Source organism: Mesocricetus auratus, unplaced genomic scaffold (assembly GCF_017639785.1).
Source record: "Mesocricetus auratus isolate SY011 unplaced genomic scaffold, BCM_Maur_2.0 Super-Scaffold_100010, whole genome shotgun sequence".
NCBI classification, from domain to species: domain Eukaryota; kingdom Metazoa; phylum Chordata; class Mammalia; order Rodentia; family Cricetidae; genus Mesocricetus; species Mesocricetus auratus.
The window spans coordinates 54120681-54142319 of NW_024429194.1; the positions used below are offsets into that span (position 1 = coordinate 54120681).

Here is a 21639-nt window from a genome sequence, read left to right on the forward strand (position 1 = left end):
CATCTATATCTCCAGGTCCAGAGGATCTGATACCTTCTTTTGGTTTACACATGCAGCAGACATGTACATGGTATACAGACGTATGAACAAGCAACATACATATAACATAAAATAATGATAATGATAATACTTTAAAAAAGAACATAGGATTGTTTAGCATTGTTCAGCATATGTTAAAATTTCAACCCCAGTTCCTCTGAGGTGACCAGTCTGGCTGTCCTTTTTTGTCCTTATTGTCAGCCTCAACCAATTCAGAAGCGAAATCTACTTACTTCCTATGAGCGACCACTCATTTGCCCTGTGTAAGGTAAATGCAAAAAGAACTATTTTGTTGTTGTTGTTGTTGTTTTTTTTTAGGGGTAGAGGACATTTTCTAAGGATCTAAGCCTATACATGGTAGAGAAGCTTGTCTCAGGTTGTGGTCCTGTCTTTTTCTTGCTAACATCTACAGGAGTTCATTAAACCTCTGTGTTTCATGTAATGCTTCATCACAGAGATTTATTTTAACATTCTGTTGCAGTTTAGCTCTGTTTAAACTTCTTCTGGACCTACAGTTCTTAAGAAATATTATCAGTTAACCTTCTGTAGCAGACATCAGAGCCAAAGAAACTATTTTCAGAGATGGAAGCTGGGGAAACCTATTGTTGACTAAAGAAAATAGCTTTCACCTCAAAGGAACAAAAGAGATGGTTTGTTCTGGAGCCAAATGTGACCACCCACAGTCCAGAATCGCAGACTCAGGTTCTCCCAAATTCCATGTTCATATGAGATAGCATTCCATGAAGTTAATAGAACAAAGAAAGTCAGAAATTACCATAATTTTCAAATGCATTGGTGGGTATTTGAGGTAAGCAGGTTATAGGCATCAGATACTATCTTATCCAGATCACATTCTTAGTCTTTTGGTTGGTAAAAGCTTGAGGATTGTTTGTACATTCCAAAGCATTTACATAATGGTCATAAACGTGTTAGGTCGCTTACAGGGGAGGTCAATAAATGGTCATTAAAGGGGCTGGGCCCTCAAATTCTTTTGCTTACAACAGTTCAAAGTCTCCAAGTCACTGAAGTTTCAATCAGTCAATCAGCCTTTGCCATCAGATTCTTTCCTGGAATTCTCATTCATGCTGTTCTACTTAACAACAGAAATAAAGGGACCCCAGGAAGCAGATTAAGAGCTGGGACTAAGTGTTGGTTTACCATCGTTGTAGGTAGACGGAACACTAGTGGGGAGCCCTGATGGGATACTGATGATTGGAAGCACAGTGAGTGGTGGGATAAGGCAAGCATTTAGCAGATGGAGGCAGAACTGTGCTTTAAGTGGAGTGGCTACTACTAGATGGATCAAAGCACAGCACAAGACCGTGGAAGGCTGAGGAAGATTCGTGACCAATAGAAGGTGAAGGGTGAAAGTTAGAGGCTCTCATGGAAGCAAGACCCCCCAACTTTCTGCCAAAGGACAAAATAGTGTTGCATCAGACCCCAAACTTTTTTTTTCAAGGGAATATCAATGGTATGTTTAGGGCATCCTAGGGAAGTTTCAGGTTCTATGTCCTTAAGAAGGCGTTGATCAGAGACACACAATACAAGAGAAGCAGAGATCATTTATTAGGAAAAGGTATATTTCCAAGCAAGGAGGTGGGTAGGAGTAAAGAGCATTTAGCACTTCAAATAGCCCTGTGGCCCAAAGACCAGGAGTTTTCAGACCACATCCATGGGCTTTTAGGGTCATTGTATAGTACGTTCTTTCTGGAACATGCTCTACTTGTTCTACATACAACTTCAACCACCACTTACCTAATCAGCTTCTCTGAGCAGTGGATCAGGGTTTATCCCTCGAATACTAACAGACATCGTGTGTCCATAACACAAAGAGTGTTGCTCTCTCTGCCTGGACTCTTAGGGAAGTGCCTGGACCCTACCCTGAATGAAATGATAGACTCTAGATATCCTCTATGTGGAAGGAAATGGCAATAGGGTGGGAGGATGGGGGGGGGGGATGGGGGGGAGGGTGCGGGAGGAGAGGAGGGAGAGGGAACTGGGATTGACATGTAAAACAAGCTAATTAAAATAAAAAAATGTAAAAAAAAAGAAAATAAAGACAAAGACAGTGGCTCATTCTTACTAGGAGAATGGCCTTTTTTTTTTTTTTTTAATCTCCATGGGGGGTTTGAGTTTAGAAATACAATGAGGCATAGGTCCTCTATGGATACTCTTGTGTGTCTTCATCTATGAAGCTTCATGCTCAGGATGCCGGAAGGTTTCTAGCCTTCCTCCTTCCTTTCTTCTTTTTTCTCCTCTTCCTCCTTCCTCTTCTTCTTTTCTTCTCCCTATTCCTCTCCATCCCCCTTTCCTTCTATCCACTCATCCTCCTCCTCTTCCTCCTCTTCTGCCAAGTGGAGCTCCAAAGAAGATTGTCTTCTCAACTCTAACAGGATGGCTTTACAGGATCCAGAGTCCTGTTAGCTGAACACTGGGAATACAGGTATGGATATCAGGTCAAAATGCTTGACAAGTTCAAATCTTCTTGGTCCTTTCTTGTAGTGATATATTGTTTATGATCTGATAAAGCCACTGAATATCAGAATACAAATCTAGCCACAGCCATAGAAGCTGGGTGGTGGTGGCACACGCTTTTAATCCCAGGACTCAGGAGACAGAGGCAGATGGATCCCTGTGAGTTCTAGGCCACCCAGGGCTACATGAGAGTGACTCAGTCTAAAAAAAAATAACTAGAGAGGTATATAAGGAAGAAACAAAGAGTGTTATGTGAGATGCAGTTTCCAGTCACAGGGAAGACAGAATCTCCATTTCAGCCTTGGTAGAGGTAAGTGTTACTGACTGTCTGCTTTGTTTCTTTGATATCCATATCTGTCTCTGGGTTTTTATTATTTGTGTTACAAATTGATGCCCAACATAAAGGCATGATCCATGGAAAAGCTTTGAAGCTACTAGGCCCGGGCCAGAGCTGTACGCAAGGCTCCCACTGGAATCCCTGTCCAAATGGCTAGGTTTTCTTTTGTTTATTATTATTATTATTATATTATTGGCAACAGAAAATTATTATCTTTCAATTAAAATTTATTTTGAAAGTATGAAACTAAATATATCTTATTATGTGTGGATAAATAAATTTACATTCTAAAGGTTAAAGAGTATTTAATTTTAGACCACAGAGGACATTCACTATGAATTTCATCTGCCTTTTGCAAGTGGCTTTTAAATTAAATCACTGCAATTCTTATGTGCCTGCCTCTGTTTCCCAAGTGCTGGGTTTAAAGCTGTGAACCATTACCTTGCTATGGATTCCTTATCATAGTTATTCTCATAGGGTTGTCCTGGTTTAATCTGGTTCTCCATTTCCCCTTATTTGTTAGTGTTAGTGATAAGCTTTCATGCTTTTTGAATGTGTAATCTATTATTCTTGCTGATTTATTCTGATTTTTTTAACTGTAAAATTTTAACGGTCTAGTCTTAATTAAACATGATGTCACTTTGTCCACTATTTCATTAGTTTCAGACAGTTTGTCTGTCTTGCCTGTATGAGTTAAATAAAATTTGATGTCTTTGATAAGTTTTGCTAGTTTATGCCATTTCCATTTGTCTTACTTAGGGTTTTTTAATTGCTTGAAGAGACACTACGACCATGGCAACTCTTACAAAGAAAACACTTAATTGAGGTGGTAGCTTACAGTTTCAGAGGTTCAATCTATTATTATCATGACAGGGGACATGGCAGTGTTCAGCAGATGTGGTGCTGGGTGCATCTTGACTAGAAGGCAGCAGGAAGTCTACTGACTGTCACACTGACTGAAGCTTGAGAAAAGAGACCTCAAGGCCCAGCCCCCACAGTGACACACTGCTCCCAACAAGGCCACACCTCCTAATAGTGACACTCCCCTTTGGGGGCCATTTTCTTTCAAATCACCACAGCATTCATGTGTTCCATCACCAGATATCTTTGCCATTTACTTGCCAGTTAGTGGTTTTCCATTTTGATGATCATATAGCTGCACCATTACACACACACCATGAACTGGAGAAGATAGGAATCTCCCTTCTGCTCTCCTTTTTGTTTGTCTTAGAGCCAAGACTGCTGTGCTGATTTTGTGGTTTCTTCCTCAGTATTGGCCATTCCATCCTCTGGTCTACAGGTTGCCACTTATCATTAATTTTGGTTTCATCAGTGGTTAATAAACCTTGTATTGGCCAAATGTTGCGACCATTCTGTTGGTCCCTACAGTTCAATATGTGCCTCTTTTGGGGGAGGGATCAGCAGTTGAAGGATGGAGATTATGGGCAACTAATCTATTTCCTATGTGTGGGAAGGCAAAGACACTTTATCTACCACATTCTCCTCATAAAAGAGTTTAGATTGCTACCAGTTCCATTGTAATACCCTTCCTTCCATGACAAAGCCTGCAAAAGACTCAGTTGCTGAACAGATTCAAAGAATCATTGTAAGGGTGTCTTAATGACCATAGGGTGGTTGACAATCACAGAGCATAAAGTTCTCTATATGCTTCAGACTTGTTTCTCAAATAGAGAATATTTATTCTTCATATATGGCAAGAGTTTGCAATAGAAGCCAAAAAGCAAATGTTGGTGGACTCATTTTTGTTTTATGAAGAGTTCTCCATTGCCAATTAACCAATATCGATGATATCCATAATTAGGGTTCAATATTGGTCAGGGTTGCATGAATGGAGAATAGATTACTGGCAGTTGCATAAGTTTCCTTTTGTTCCAGTCCCCATGGGAAAATACCTGCTTTTCTAGTGATCCCACAGAGGGTTTTTTTTTAAATAATAATCTATAAATATGGTAGATGGTTTCTCTACTGTGCAAACATATCAATTAGGAGCTGTATCTGTGTTTTGCCTCTGGGTGGTGAGATTAAAGACATGTGCTACCACCCCCTTACTCACTGTATCTCTAGTATTTAGAAAATGACTAATTCATAGAGATCTACGTGTTTCTGCTGGAATTAAAGGCATGGGCTGCCACCACTCTGCTCAATTATTTTATTTTAGCTCCAAAGCTTGCTAACTCATAGATATTTAGAAAGCAAGTTTGAACTGTAGTAATTCTTTGAATTTACTTAAGATGTTTTAAAACTCTTAACTGTGTTGTTCATACCAAACAACAAAAATATCCTTTTTATTTAAGGAGAAAACTCAAAAGTTGATATCCAAGGTGGTGTGTGTTACATGGCAATCACAGAATTAAGACACATAGTTTAAGAAAACTCAACTTTCATTTCATTCCAGTAAGGTAAGTGTGCCTTGGTAAATTATCATTCAAAAATATTATTATTTTTATTTTTATTCTTTTAATGCCTGATCAAATGAAAAGCATTTGCTAGTCTTTATAAATTAGTTTGTATTGAGTGACCAAACTGTCTGATGAACTATCACCTCTCCTTATTCAGGAGGTCTTTCCTGTTCAATATAAATTTAATCAAACTTGATAGTATCTACAATTTTTCTTCTCCTGTGGTAACAAAAGCAAAATCTCTTCCCCAATGTAGCACATATCCTGGTTTGCATTCTGAGGTCACCACATCTTTAAAATATACAGGAAGATTTAATTCAGCAAATTTTTCTACTATTCAAAGTCTCTTTGCAGGTGTTGTTCCTTTCTCATTTAGCACTGTGTAATCTATCTCTGGGGGTCTTTATTATTTTTTATTTTTTTGGTTTTTATGAGACAGGGTTTCTCTGTATTGTTTTGGAGGCTGTCAGTCCAGCCCAGCCTCGAACTCACAGAGATCCACCTGCCTCTGCCTCCCGGGTGCTGGGATTAAAGGTGTGCGCCACTACCGCCCGGCTCTGGGCTTCTTTATTATCTCTTTATTTTTATTAAGCATATCTTTTAAAGTGTGATTAGATCTTTCTACAACTGCTTGTCCTGTAGGATGAAGATGGCAATAACAGTATCTGAAAAAGAGGTCTAATGTATTTTATTAAACTTACAAGATAAGCAGGGATAGGAGATCTGGGAACATGGTAGGCTTCAGAGAGAGAGAGAGAGAGAGAGAGAGAGAGAGAGAGAGAGAGAGAGAGAGAGAGAGAGAGAGAGAGAGAGAGAGAGAAAGAGAACTTTTTCTTTTTCTTCCTTTTATCCTCACCTGTGCCCATCCCCTGTCCATGCCCCTTTGGGCGTGTACAATATTGTGGGCTCACCCCTACAGTAGGAGTGTGCAGTATACCTGCAATATGCTTTATGTTGTAATATGAAAAAAACCTGTTTCATTTTACTAGATACATCTGCTGGAACATTGTCAGTCTTAATTTATTTAGCTATCCCCATAATGTTCATAACTTCTAATAAATGTATAATAACAGAATCAGTATTTTCAGAACTTATAGCAGTTGTCCATTAAAATCCTGAACATCTAATCTATGGTATATTGTGCAGACTTTAATTCTGACATGTGTTGTATACAATGGATAATTTCTGATTACTTGTTGTAGTTGAATAAATAGCAAAATTAATTCTGAATCAACTGGAATACATTCATGGGTTTCAACATGTAAAACAACTCTTTCTGCATATTGAGAATCATATTAAGAGATTTAGGAAAATCTAATAATATAAGAATAACATAAGACTCTGATTTTTGAAATGAATCATAAGGGCTTTGAGTCACTTTACTTATTTTTCCTGACTCATAACATGCTTTTCCTGATTTATTTGCATCAGTATAAAATGTAGGGATTTCAGAAATTGGTATCTCTTCTATATTATGAGGAAAGATTCAATTCATTTTTTAACTGAATTCTCTTGCTTTTGAAATATTTACTGTTAATTTCTTCACCCCAAACCACTGAGAGCTCTTTGCTAATGTTCATTTTCTGCCCATAAGGAGGCAATTTCAGCATTAATAAAAGGTACCACCATTTCTGCTGGGTCTATTCTTGCTAATTGATGAAGTCAATTTTCCTTTCAGAATCAATTCAGAATCCTTTTCTATATATCTCTTTAATTTTTTACTCTATTTATGTGCTAAAATATTCATTCTAATATATTATTTTCTGTCTGCATAAGAATTCCTGTGGAAGAATGAGTAGAAGGCAAAATAAAATACAATCAAGGTCTGGATTCAAGTGATCCACATATGTATCCTATAATTTCTTTCCTACCAGAGCTAATTATCTCTCAGGTTCAGTTGATAATTTTCTTGAACTATTTTAGTCCTTATCACCTTGCAAACTTTGAAATAAATTACTTAACTTTTGAGTAGTTAATCTAATTGTGGGCTGTAGTGAGTTAATATTTCCCTGCAATTTTTGAAAATCATTAAGAGTTTGCAATTGATGTCTCCTGATTTGTACTTTCTTTGGTTGAATTTTCTAGATAATTGATAGAATCTAAATTCTCCTTACCTCATCAAACATTTTCTGAATCAGTCAGTAAAATATCATCCATATAACGATAAGTTTTTGATTGAGGAATACTCTTGCAAATTCTTTCTAAAGTCTGTTATACAAAATGTTGATACAAGATGGGGCTGTTTAACAGTCCTTGTGGAATAATTTTCCATTGACAACCTTTTAACAGGTTGAGCATTATGATAAATAGGCAAATTTTCCTTATCCTGTTCTTCTAAAGGTATAGTTAAAAAAAAAAAGCAGTTTTAAAAATCAACCTCTATAGTAGACCATCCCTTAGGTAATAAAGAAGGCAATGGAATTACAGGCTATAAAGAGTACATTGGCTGAAGCACCTTACTTATGGCTCTTAAATCTGCTACCATTCTCCATTCTCAAGATTTCTTTTTAATGACAAATATAGGAGAATTCCAATATATTGAGGATTTAGAGTTCCAATATACTGAACACCTGTAACAGTTGTTCTAGTACCTGTAGTTTTGCTAATGTCAAAGGACATTGTTCCACCTGCACAGGTCTGTCATTTAACCATTTTAAAAGTAGGTTCCTTAGAAAGAGCAATAGCTGTTGTATCTTCTTTATGTACAACCTGAACAGCCTGTGACTACTCTTCATAATACCTTTAAATATTTCTCTCAAAAGCATTATTTATGGTTTGTTTTTGAGATTGGAGGAATGTTAATCTGTGTTTTCCATTGCTGCAACAATTATGTCCCGGTAAATTCATGGCTATGTTGACCACATATGGCTTTAGCTTTCCTATTTGTCCTTCTGACCCTATATACTCAACTGATTTTGCACTTTGTTTTACCTAAGATCTCCAGAAGCTGAACATTTACCTCCTGAATAGGCCAATCTGGATGCCAAGATTTTGGAGACCTTAATGTTGCATATGTTCCTGTGTCCAGTAAACCTTCAATTTCAATGCCCTTTATTTGTGATTTTAGCTTTGGTCTCTGATCATTTTTATCATTCTGCCAAAATACTTGTTTTCTGTTTTCTTCTGATTTTTTATTTTGTTTGTCTACTGAAGCTGTTCTGTCCGTGGTTACATCCAGAGCAGTGTTGTTTTTACATACCAAGAACAGTTTCCCCTCCTTGGTTTCCTCCCATTTCCTTCCTCCACCTCTCTTCTAGCCCTCTCCATCCACTCCTCTGTCTCCATTCAAAAGCGGTAAGGTCTCCCATGGGAGTCAACAAAGTATGACATGTCAAGTTGAGGGAGGACCAAGCTCCTCCTACTTGCATCAAGTCTGGGCAAGGCATTGCTGTATGGAGAACAGGTTCCAAAGAGCCAGCACATGCATCAGGGACAGGTCCTGGTCCCACTGCTGGAGGCTTCACAAACAGATCAAGGTACACACTGTCACCCATATTCAGGGTGCCTAGGTCGGTTCCACAGGCATTAAATCTTTTAATTCCTCTGTGTATGAATATCTGATTCTGGCAGGGAATGCTATGGGAGGCCCTTAGTGTTTTTCCCAACAGCCAAGAGATCCTTTGCCTGTCCCCTCTTGATCTGTATTCAATAATCCAGTGCCAGTTTTTGCCACACCTTCTGCATATTCCAGAAGGCTAGGGCCTTCTATTTGGATTATTTCTACAAAAAGTATTTCTTTCCTAGAATGCCTTGCCTACAACACCTTTTTCAAATGACCTTGGTAACCTAAGTTAAAATCTGACATTGGTTTTTCTTAAAACTTTTAGAAATTACTCCTATCCAAGTAGTATCATAAGGGTGAGATCCAGTAACAGTCATATTTCTAATCCATCCATCTATTGGTGCTGATCTTGCCTTTAAAGGCCTAATCACCTGTTTGCATTATGAATTAGTATTCATAAAAGCCAAAGATTTGATTAATATTTTTTCTGACTTCCTTTATCTGATACTATTCTTTATGCAGCTGAAATCAATCTTTAAAAAAATCAGTGAAGGCTTCTTTTTGGCCTTGTATAATTTTAGTAAATGGCTCAGACTTCTTTCCTGATTCTTCAGCCTTCTACCAAGCATTGAAACTGCTATATGTGGTCATCAAATTCAGGTTGCCTTTGTAACTGAGCATATTGATTTTCATCTAGAGACTGGTCTTGGGAAATATCAATCCTTCTAGCCCTATTTTGTTGTTCTACGGCCCTAGCTTCTCTTGCCACCATGTTCACCAAGCTAAGGACAAGCTTCCAATGTTGCTGTTGCCAAATATTTCCAATTTTGGGGGATAATTTTGTTTTGAGTTGTCTATGAATTTAGTATCTGCTTTACATTTGGTGAATGTAAAATGACACTTCCTTAAGTCTCCTTAAATCTAAAATTTCTATAGAATTCCATTTAACTTTTTGATAATCTTGGGCCTACCTGCCTATCATCTTCCGGTAGTTCTTATATAGTAAGTGGACAAACTAAAGTTGATTTTCTAACAATAGGGCACCCCGCTTCAGTTTCATCTTACAGTGGCTTGGTAGGTTCTTGTCTAAATTCCTCTGTCTGAGTATTTTTCTGATCTTCATTTATGAGTCTTCCTAAGGATTTTGTCTTATCTATCCACTTCACCTGTTTGGCAAAAAAAACAAACAAACAAAAAAAAAAACAAAAAAACAAAAACCCTACTATGGCTATTAAGGATAAAATACAAACAACAAGCCTGATAGTAATTATAACTGATATTATGTCAATCATAGTTAAGTCATTTATCTTTCATTTTATACTTCTATTTTCAAACTATCTAAGGTAGCATTATATAGAGTCCTAATGCTTTGCATTATGATATTTCCCATCCGTAAAGTGGGAAAGAGTTTTCCTTTTAATATTACTTAACTCTCTCCCTGAGAACTTCCCAAGTGTCTTACCAAATCTGATGGCTTCTCAGTTTGTCCGAAGCTGGTTTGATTTTTCTGTCCATGTGGTCCTGCCATGTATTGGATCACCAAATGCTGCTTTTGACTAATCTCAATCATTCTGTTTTGCCAATAAAGACTGGGGAGCCAGATGCTGGCGTGAAAATCTGCTCCTTCAGAGAGGCAGAGAAAGTACCCTACTGACTTTCCTTCCTTGCCGGTGTCTCCCGCCAAAGCTGTCTCCTACACTCTCAAACTGACTGTCCCCTTTGCTTTCTGTGTGTCTCTCAATCCGTCCTCCTGACTCCCTTTTACTCTCTATGGTTTTATCCTGTCAGCTGGTTGCTTGCTCTGCCTTTTGATCTATGGTTGATTTGATTTAATCCTGTTGATAATAAGCAGAAAGCTCTTAGATTAAAGGTATGTTCCAGGGCTGAGCCACACCACAACTAGAAACATTTTTTTTCCCCAGTAAATAATTTAATCTTGGAGTTTACAATGTGATGAAATATCCTGCAACTTTCTTTTACGATCTTACTTATTCCTTGCTGATTTCAGCAGGAAAGCTATTGATTCCTCATATCTTAGTAAATCAGATTGTTCCAAAGACCCAGGTATTGCATTAAGGAAACAGACTTTTTTGATACCTATACTGAGTCTAAATTAAAACAATTTTATGTATATGAGGCATTTTGCCTACATATATGTCTTGATTCACTTTCATGACTGGTGCCTGAGGAGGTCAGGAGAGGGAGTCTGATCATTCAGACCTGGAGCTACAGATGATTGGAGCCACCATGTGGGTGCTGGGAATTTTACTCAGGACCTCTGGAAGAGCACCACGTGTTCTTTCCCCCCTCTTTTATTGAAAATAGATTCTTTTCTCTTACATTATATTATGATAACAGTTTCCCCTCCCTCTAGGCTTCCCAGTTCCTCCCCATCTCCCTTCCCATCCTGATCCATTCCCTTTCTATATGTCATTAGAAAAGAACAGGCTTCTAAGAGATAACAACAAAATATAACAAAATAAAATGTAAGATAAAACAAAACTTATCACATGGAAGTAGGACAAGACAAACAGAAAGAAAAGGGCCTGAACAGAAGGCACAAGAATTAGAGAACCACTCATTCACATATTCAGAAATCCCATAAAATAGTAAACTGAAAGCTATTAAACACACACACACACACACACACACACACACACACACACACACACACACACACACACGAGACTTGGTGCAGATCCACATAGGCACTGCACTTGCTACTTCAATCACTGTGAGTTTATAAACTTTGCTTAGTTGATTCAGAGGGCCCTGTTTTCCCGGTGTCCTCCATTCCCTCTGTCTGTTACACTCTTTCTGCTTCTTTTTCTATGGGATTTCTTGAGCTCTGAGAGGAGGGATTTGATGGGGGAATCCCATTGGAGCTGTGTGTTCCAAGGTCTCTGTCCGTGCGTCCTTCCCTCTCTCTTTCCCTCCCTCCTTCCCTTCCCTCCCTCCCTCCCCGCCCCCCCTCTCTCTGCCTAATGTGTGATTGTGGAACTCTGTATTTGTCCCTATCTACTACAGAAGCTTTTCTGATGATGTCGAGCAAGGCACAGATCTATGAGTATAGCAGAATGCTTTTAGGAGTCATTTCATCACTATATTTAAACATATTTATTTATTTTTATTTTATGAGAAGGGGTGTTTTCCATACATGTATTTATATGCAACATGTACATGCCTGGTGCCCATGGAGACCAGAAGAAGGCATCATGTCCCCTGGAAGTGAAGTTACAGGCTATTGTGGGCTGCCATGTGGGTGCTAGGAATTGAACCCAGGTCCTTTGCACTAGCAAACAGTGATGCCAACTATTCTCCAGCCCCCACATTTTTTTTTGTTAAAGACCAGTGGTATTTGGTTTGACCCCAGGTCTCTTGGCTATGTAGTACCTGGTTCTTGGTCACGCATGCAGTGTCAGTTATGGGTTCCAGTTCTTGAAGTGGGCCTTAAGTCAAATCAGACATTGGTTGTTTACTCCCACAAACTTTGTGACACCATTTTCCTAGCATATTTTGCAGGCGTAGAGCATTGTAGATTAAAAGTTCTGTGACTGGGTTGGTATTTATGTTTCTCTTTTGGTAGCCTGAAGAGTATTTTTCCTTAACACAGATACTAGAATGTAGGGGTGAAAGTTCTATGTAGGCTCTGTGTTCAATGACTTGTGTAGGCTTGTCTTCAGTAATGGGTTCTGCTATCAGTTTGTGGAGAGCAACCCATTGTCTTGTAAACAGCCTGGGTTATTTGGGAATTTCTAAGGGATCTCTTTGGCCAACAATTCAATTGGATGTAACTCATCCTTGGTAATAGAAGCTTCATTTGGTCATAATTGATGGCTAGTTGGGGCTCTGTCTCCTTTATTATTTGGAGACTTCATTAGGAATGTTTCTACTAGGTTTCCATACTGCTCCTCAAATGCCTATCAATTCCAGCTATGTTTCCCTGGATTCCTTCTCTCAACCACATCTTCTGTCTTCCACCCAACCTGATCCTCCTGTTCCAGTCCCCCAGTGTCCCCACTCCAGCCATAAGATCTGGTTTTGCCTTCCAGGGAAATCCATTGTTTCCTCATAGTCCCTTCTAACTTCTCTAGGTCTATGGATTGTAGTTTGGATATCACTTACTTGGATATTATTCACATATAAGTAAATACATACTATGTTTATCTTTTTGGGTCTGGGTTACCTGACTCAGGATATTTTTTCTAGTCTATTCATTCACCTGCAAAATTCATTATGTCATTATTTTTTAAAAGCTGAAAATATTCCATTGTGTAAAATGTACCATAGTTTCTTTAGCCATTCTTCCTTTGAGAGACATTTAGGTTGTTTCCAGTGTCTGGCAGCTGTGAATGGAGCAGTAATGAACATGGTTGAGCAAGTGTCCTTGTGGTAGGATGAGGCATCCTTTTGGTATATGCCCAAGAGTGGTATAGCTGGATCTTGAGATAGATTCCCATTTTTCTGAGGAACTGCCATGCTGATTTCCACAGTGGCTGTACATTTTTTCACTCCCACCAGCAATAGATGAGTATTCCCTTATTCCATACCCTTGCCAGTATGAGTTGTGGTGGTTTGAAAGAAAATGGTTCCCAAAGGGAGTGGCACTGTTAGGAGGTATGACTTTGTTGGAATGGATGTGGTCTTATTGGAGGAAGTGTGTCACTTGGAGGCAGGCTTTGAGGTCTCCTATATGCTTAAGCCACACCCAGTGAGACAGACTACTTCCTGTTGCCTGTAAGTCAAGATGTAAGAGCTCTCAGCTTCTTCTCTGGCACCACTGTTTGCTTGCATGCTGCTTTGCTTCCTGCCTTGTCAATACTGGACTAAGTCTCTGAAATGTAAGTGAGCCACCTGAATGAAATGTTCTCTTTATAAGAGTTGATGTGGTCATGGTGTCCCTTCACAGCAATAGGAACCCTAACTAAGACAGCTGTCACAATCTTTCGATCTTAGCCATTCTGACAGGTATAAGATGGAATCTCAGAGTACTTTTGATTTATATTTCCCTGATGAGTGAGGATGTTGAACACCTCTTTAAGTGTTTCTGAGCCATTTGAGTTTCCTCTATTGAGAATTTTCTGTTTAGATCTATACCCCATTTTTAAATGGTATTGTTTGCTTTTTTGATATCTAGCTTCTTGAGTTCTTTATGTATTTTGGATATTAGTCTTCTATCAGATGTGGAGTTGGTGAAAATCTTTTCCTATTCTGTAGGCTGCTGCTTTGTCAAATTGATGGTATCCTTTGCCTTAAAGAAACTTTTTAGTTTCATGAGGTCCCATCTTTTAATTGTTGATATTAGTGCCTGCTCTATCAGTATGCTGTTTAGGAAGTTGTTTCCAGTGCTCATGAGTTCAAGGCTTTTCTCCACTTTCTCTTCTATTAGATTCAGTGTGTATGCTTTTTTGTTGAGGTCTTCGATTCAATTGGACCTGAATTTTGTTCAGGATAACAGATATGGATCTATTTGCATTCCAATTGGAACTAAATTTTGTGCAGGATGACAGATATGGATCTATTTGCAATTTTCCACTTGGTGACATCCAGTTAGAATAGAACTATTTGTTGAAGATGCTGTCTTTTTTAGTGTGCATTTCTGGCTTTTTCATATATATATATGTATATCATGTGCCCATAGGTGTGTGGATTTATGTCTGATGTTTTCAATTTTATTCTATTGATCAATGTGTCTTTTTTGCCAATACTGTGCTTTTGTTATGCCAATACTATGTTGTTTTATTGCTATAGCCCTGTAGTACAACTTGAAATTGGGATTGGTTTGATCTCTAACAGTTCTTTTATTGCTCAGGAGTGTTTTAGGTATCTTAGTTTTTTTTTTAATTCTCCATATGTCACTGAGAATTGCTCTTTCAAGATCTGTGAAGAATTGCATTGAAATGAAGAATTGCATTTTGGTAAAATGGCCATTTTTACTGTGTCAACCCTCCATAAGCATGAGAGATCTTTCTATCTTCTGATATCATCCTCAGTTTCTTTCTTCAAACTGATACAAGTCTTTCACTTGCAGCATGTGCTCTTAATCACTGAGCCATCTCTCCAGACCCTATACTAAGCTTTTACTCACTTTGTACTATTTTTCTCTTAGGTTTCCTAGGTCATCATCATGAGAGTGTTGATCAGTATAGAGGTATGCTATCAAATTTGGTAGCATTAGTCACATATGGCCATGGAAATTTGAAAGATTAAATAAAAGAAAGCTAGGAATTCAATCAGTTGCAGTAGTGGCATTTCATATGCTCAGTAGTCACATGTATGAGGAATAGAATATGATTTCTATCATTGTAAAAAGCACCATGGGACAACACTGTCATATAACTTGCAGTTCTCTTGTGAAGATCTAGTTGCTGATAAGATGCTTCCTGCCCCAAACATCAGAGTGATGTATAGAAATTGAACTTCAACAAACACACTCCTGAACATTTTCCAAGATAAATTTAGTATTTGTCCTGAGCTATCGATTCAAAGTACACAATGCGTGTACAGAGTTTATGCCATGTCACTCATTGCAAATTACCAGTTCTAAGTCATTGTCCATGTACTGTATTCCTGGCACTTGACGTACATTTTCCCTCACTCAACTCTAGTAGTAGATGGTGAATTGAATATTATCCACTGTTTTCCTACAACTCAGTAAATACAAACAGCATGCCCCAGGTCTTACAGTAAAGGACAGAGCTGACTGTGGAATGGCCCCTCATGTTGACTCTGATAGGTGTGCTTTGTGTCACTAACTTGAGAACTTAGTAGCAAAGCAGTTGGCAATAAGCAAATATAAGTTTGTCCACACAATCTGAAGTTCAGCCGAAGGCAATTCTATTTCTCTCTGCTATCTACTCTTGATAGCTTTCTCCCTCATTGTCTTGGCAAAGCTGATTCAAATTTTCATCTTTCTAAGACGTAACGCTTGTTTGTGTCCTTCTTAGTCCTTATGCCATTCGTGTTTTTTTTCCATTTCCAGTTTAGTGTGCAGGCATACACTAAATATTTCTGTCTAGTAACTATCTGTGGGCAGGGCTGGGTCTCTGCAGAGCTGAGAAGCACAGGGTTCCAAAACACAGATGACGGGTGACAGCTTGTGACCATGAGGCAGTCTCCTCAGAGGAATCGCTGCTTCCTTTTGTTGGTCTAAATTTTGTTTCCCAGCTTCCCTAATGATCCTGCCAATCTGTCTCTTATCTGATTTAGGATGCCAGAGAACTATTTAAAAATAAGATAGATTTTTCTCCTTCTAATAGTCATTTTTTTACAAGGTGCTATAGTGGCGAGCCTGTTGCCTCTCATCTGCCTCCTGGGGGAAATTGAAGTCACCTTGCCTGATAGTTGAAACTGTTGGCATCCAATTTTATACAGAAAATGTGAAGGAAAGAGAATTTTAAAACAGAACTTTTTACTGGGACACACACACACAGCAGCTACTGCTAGGAGGGTATCATCAAACACCAACACTGCCCCAAATTGGTAGCATTTATTTTCTAGTTCAGTCTTGAAGGGAATTTGCAATTGCGAGTGTCTACAGAAGTTGAGGCTCACTAAGATTTAGATGACCCATTTCCCTTATCTAATGAATTCAGGCCCCAGAAACTTTGCAGAAGCTTTCAACTGACAAAACACCAAGAGAGTCGATGTGAAATTGAAAGACAGCTGGTGTGGACGCTCAGCTTCTGGAGTTTAGCTCAGGAAGCTGTAAAATTGCACAGCTGCCCAACTGTCAGAATGAAGATTCTGGAGTGAAGATAGTCAAAATATTGCTAATAGACGAAGAGCTCCCTGCCTAAAGCCTTTGCTCAGCAGAAAAGAGGTTTCGTTTTAAATAATGAATGCACACAACACTTTCACATTTATCTCCTCTGTGCCAAGATGAAATAGGGTAGAATGGTTCTGTCTCCATCAACGCAGGTTAAAAGAAAGTTCAATTTAGTTGGAAGAATATTTAACACTTTTTTTTACAAATGGAAATTCAACTGCTTTGGTTTGGTTTCCTTTTTCAAGCTATCTCTTTCTAAGTCCCTGGGCTTGAGAAGGCTTGAGGACTATTGAGCACATTGCTTTATTATGCAGTAAGAAACTTGTCAGGATGTCTTATAAGAATTCATGTAACAAATTATTAGGTAGAGAAGTAAGCTGGCTGGCCATAGTGTTTCCAGGCAATAAATGATCTCATCAATTACACATTTATATGTCTCTTTTAAGTAAAGCGAAACCCAAACCAAATGGCATTTACAACATAACTGAAGATTTAACTGATGGGAAGATCCCAGGATATTAAAGATACAGTTTTCTGAGCTGTAATTACAAGACTGACTGTCCTTATGAGAACTTACCATTTTGGCTATGTTTTCAAAGGAACCAATTATGGCCATCCATACTGCCCATCACAACTTTTCTGAAACAAGGTAAATAGTAGGAGTAGGGGAATAGGCCAGTAACAGGGTGATGTGTAGCAGGTATAAGGCCTCGGTTTAATCCTCAGCAAAAGAACAATAGTACGACAAAAGCCACTTGTGTTTAATTCATATGGAATTTGCGAGATGCTTGTCAGCACTTTGATTTAAAAATAGTTTTACTCTTTATAATTATGAGACTTTGTAAGGCTGTAACATGAAACACTTAGAAAATGTCAATGTGGTAAAATAAAATGCGCTTGTAGAGTAGCCATGAATCCCTTTCTGTCCTGAAGACTAAGGAAAAGAATCTAGGTTTCTCTCTGGCCTTAACTGAGCACACCCTTTTATTTGTTTCTTCATGTCTACATTCTTCTCTCCTGTGGTGCTTTGTACTGCTCATGGGAATTTCTGCCCATGTGCTTGCTTCCCTGAGAGATGCTGAGCCCCTTGACACAACGAATCAGGTCTTATTCTTCAGCATTGGGTGATCCAGAAATTCAGTGATGACATCAAGGACTACGATTATCCCCATCTTATTATTTACATCTATCTTGATGATGGTTGGTTCTTTTTGTGGTTCTAGGATCATTACCTTTGGTTTCTTGTCAAAATTGCACTTATTCTCCAGTTCTAGGGAGAGAAGGACAGGACAAATTGTATTTACTTCAGTCTGGTGTCATTATTCAGGCCCAGCTTTGGATCACTAATGATTACTAGGTCGATGTCATGCATTAGTTGACCAAGGTCATCAGTTAAAAGTTTCTTACCCAGGTATACCATGTGTCACACAATGCTGTGGTTTCTTAGGGCTCTCTTCTGGAGATGAAACCATTTCTTCATACTTTGATGGAACATTTACTTTTGGAACTGAGGACTGGTCTCAGAAAATGAATTCTGGTTTCCCATTGCTAAGAATGCCATGAATGGTAGCTGGTTCCACACTGTTAAAAGTCACTGCACATGTTTTATTAGACACCATTTATCAAGCCCTTTGACTGGGAACTCTTGGTTCTTGGGACAAACATGTAGAAAAATGATGCTGATTTACAAGATTGAGTTAATTTTTTTCTATTATGTTTTTCCTTGTTGCTGTTTGCTGTTTTTAAAATAACATAATGGCATCTTATTATGCAACATAATTTGGTTTTAAACTTCATAGTCATTGTCCTATTTCAGCTTCCTGGTTGAGGATTGTGCCACCATGCATCATTTTACATTCTGCAAAGCTTTTGTAACATGACTCTGATTATAGCTACTAGTTCTGTAGCCCTATCTAAGTTATGATCTGGCAATAAGTTTAGGGATTTCCTCATGTCTTTCCTATTTCTTAATATTTCAAGACTTGTTAGCAAATTTTTCTCCTCACTTCTAATTCTTCAAAGTCAAGATAAAAGCCAACTCCTCCAAGTCTTCTTTCTGTCTACCATTTCTGCATTTTGCACACAATTCTATGATTGCTTCCCTACATGACATTACTGTTATTTATTACCAGTCTTCTGGATTCTGAAGGAGTCGAAGGTAGCATTTATGCCTCATTCAGTTTTGTAGTGCCAGAATTTGGAAGAGAGGCAGTGGTAAATATCTACTGAATTGAGTTGTTTAGTTTATTTTAAAAAATTTAAAATCAGTATAGCCTACAGTTTAATGCTCGTAAATATCAAATGTTTCAGTAGTTAACTATAAACTCTTTTTTTCACCAGGATTTATTTTTTAATAAATCACTTTCTCTTCTCCCTCTAGACCCTCCTGGTTAACCTCCCTAGAACCCTTTCATGCTCACACTCTCAAGTTGACAGCTTCTTTTATTAGTGTTACAAACACATATATGTATTTGTACACACACACACACACACACACACACACACACACACACACACACAAGCCAAGCCAAGCCAAAATACCAGAAAGTCTGCTGTGAAACAATCTTTCCTAGGAGGATTGAGAACACACTTAAAAAAATCTTATTTATTTTGTGTGTATCAGTGTTTTTCTTGTCCATGTTTATGTGTACCACAGGCAAGCCTGGTGTCTGTGTAGGTCAGAAGAGGCATTGGGTACCTTGAAACTTGAGGAATAGACTGCTGAGAGCTGCTATGTGGGTGTTAACTTCTTTTAGAAGACAGGAAATGCTCTTAATCACCAAGCCATCTCTTTAGATCCCATTATCTACTTATTTTTATGAGCATGTGAGTGCCTGTGCCATAACACACATTAAGAGCTCAGAAGACAACCCAAGGGGGTCAGTTCTCTCCTTCTGTCATGTGGGAACCAGAACTCAGATTAGTGACAAGAGTCTTTATGGGATGAGCCATCATGATAGCCCCCGAAGTATCATTCTTAGGGTCCGTGTATATTTGTCTACTCCTTTAGCTTTTAGACAATAAACCTCCTCAAGTGTATCTAGACACTTTTTAATATGTTCATAATAATTTGTAATTGTAAAGTTTAGCAGACAGCTGTATTTTGAACATCTCAAAAGGTAAAAGCTTAACTGCAGGTTTAGCAAGTAATATTTTAAATCACATTTTTAAGCTGATATGCAAAAGACAAAACATTGCGATCATTTGTGTGGAGCTATGTTACATTTGTAAATATGGATCTGTTGTGCCATGTTCAGATCAGATTAAAAATAGCTCTTTCCTCCAATATTCATATTTAAAGATAACATGTTAGCTATTGGCTTGGATCTGAAGTAACCCCTGAATGTTCTTGATGTGAAAATTTGTCCTCAAGGCAGCAGTGTTCCGAGATGACTGGGTCATGAGAGTTCCAACTTCATTCGGGGACTCATCCGCTTAATGACCATGAGGAGATGGTGGAGACTTCAGCTGGGAAAAGGTATGTCCTTGGAAAGTACATCTTATCCTCTGTCTCTTTCTCCTCTTTCTCAACCCCGTGGACTGACAGCCCAGTCAGCTATGTACTGCACACATTAGGCAATGCACTACGCTGGGCGGCATCCCCAGCCCTCTTCCCTCCCTCCAGTTGATGTCCCTCACATATTTCATTACAGTATACCATCACAGTTGACTAACACAGCGTTCAGACTTGTTCCAACTTAACAAAATATATAGTAAATCATCATTTTGCATAATTATGCTAGGAAATAGCATAATTCTAATTGCTATCTAATTGTAACTCAATTGTTATTGATCAGCCTTCTACCATCTCTCCCTCCCCCACTTCCCAGCTTCTCACAGACCCCAGTCTCCTTGCTCCTTCTGTGTGACCACCTTTCTGGTTTCACATGTAAGTGAGATCATGAGGTGCCTGTCTTTCCACATCTGACTGATTTCACGTAACAGTGATTTCCACCCCCATCTGTATTGGCATAGAGCACAGTTTCATTCTTTTCTGTGACTAATATTTTATGATGTATTTGCATCAATTTTTCTTAGTTCATTTGTCATTTGTTGTGCTTTTAAAAGTTAACTAGGTTTTCCACATAAAGTAATAATTAGGTAAAATATGAAGTTAACACATTTTCTTCGTAAAAATATATGTGGCATACATCTGCCTGTCCTATTGGCTTACTTGTAGAGGGTGGTTATTTGTTTGTTCATTTAATTAACTTTGTGAAACAGACCATCCCTTTCAAAACTTTCCTCTCTTAATGTTGCCCATATTTTCTAGGAAATTTTACCTCTGCCATGGTGAGCAGGCTTCAATGAAGCGTTCTTCACTCTTCAAGGTAGGTAGCAGAGAAAGGCTCATAAGAGTCACTTTTGGATTTAATCTAGAGGGGGAAAACAGTTAGAGTTGGCTCATACAGTGGTGATGCCCAGATAAATTGGCCATTCCTTTTTGTCTGTACTGCTGGAGGTATTCTGTCCTTCCTTCCTGGCTCCTCCCTATTTTGTCCTCTCCATAGTCTTGCTGTCCATTTCCTTTCTGCTTAGTTATGCAGTCAGTTATTGCTTACAAAGAACCCTAGCTCCTATGACATTCAAGGTCCTTCCACCCTTTATTTGTTCTCAACCACATTATAAAATGACATCTTTGTCAACTTCACTCTTGATTCATATGGATTTTACTGTTTCTCATATGGGAAAAATTCCAGGAATCAAGTCAGCATAACTTTGTGTTACTTGCCAGATGGAGTCAATTTTGAAGTTGTCACTTCAAATCACTTTTCCATGGTCTTTTTCACCTGCCAGAAAGACAAGCTGCCTTCTAAGCAGCGCTGTGGCCACCTCTACAAGCATGGTAAACAGTTTTTTAAAGAAAGTTTCAATCTTCAGCATGGAGATAATTTCCTCGCCTTGTGTTTCTATGGCATCAGCTTTCTAAAAGCAGGATCTATTTCTTGTTTCAAAAGAGCATCTTGATAAAATAGATATGTGTCCCAGGTACCCATGCAGTCTCACAGTCTCAGAGAATTGAAGCCATTCACCTCCAGTTCCTATTTGGAAAACTAATCACTCTATCCATCTATCTATCTATCTATCTATCCATCCA

General features: G+C 38.4%; 1 long non-coding RNA gene across 1 annotated transcript; it reads left to right on the plus strand.

Annotated features, from left to right (window-relative positions):
• The first annotated feature begins 2176 nt into the window (after window positions 1-2176).
• Window positions 2177-20944, plus strand: LOC121142639. Its single transcript, XR_005879668.1, has 4 exons — window positions 2177-2482; window positions 5167-5271; window positions 19915-20019; window positions 20815-20944. It is a non-coding gene; the product is annotated as an uncharacterized LOC121142639 (long non-coding RNA).
• Window positions 20945-21639: the final 695 nt, after the last annotated feature.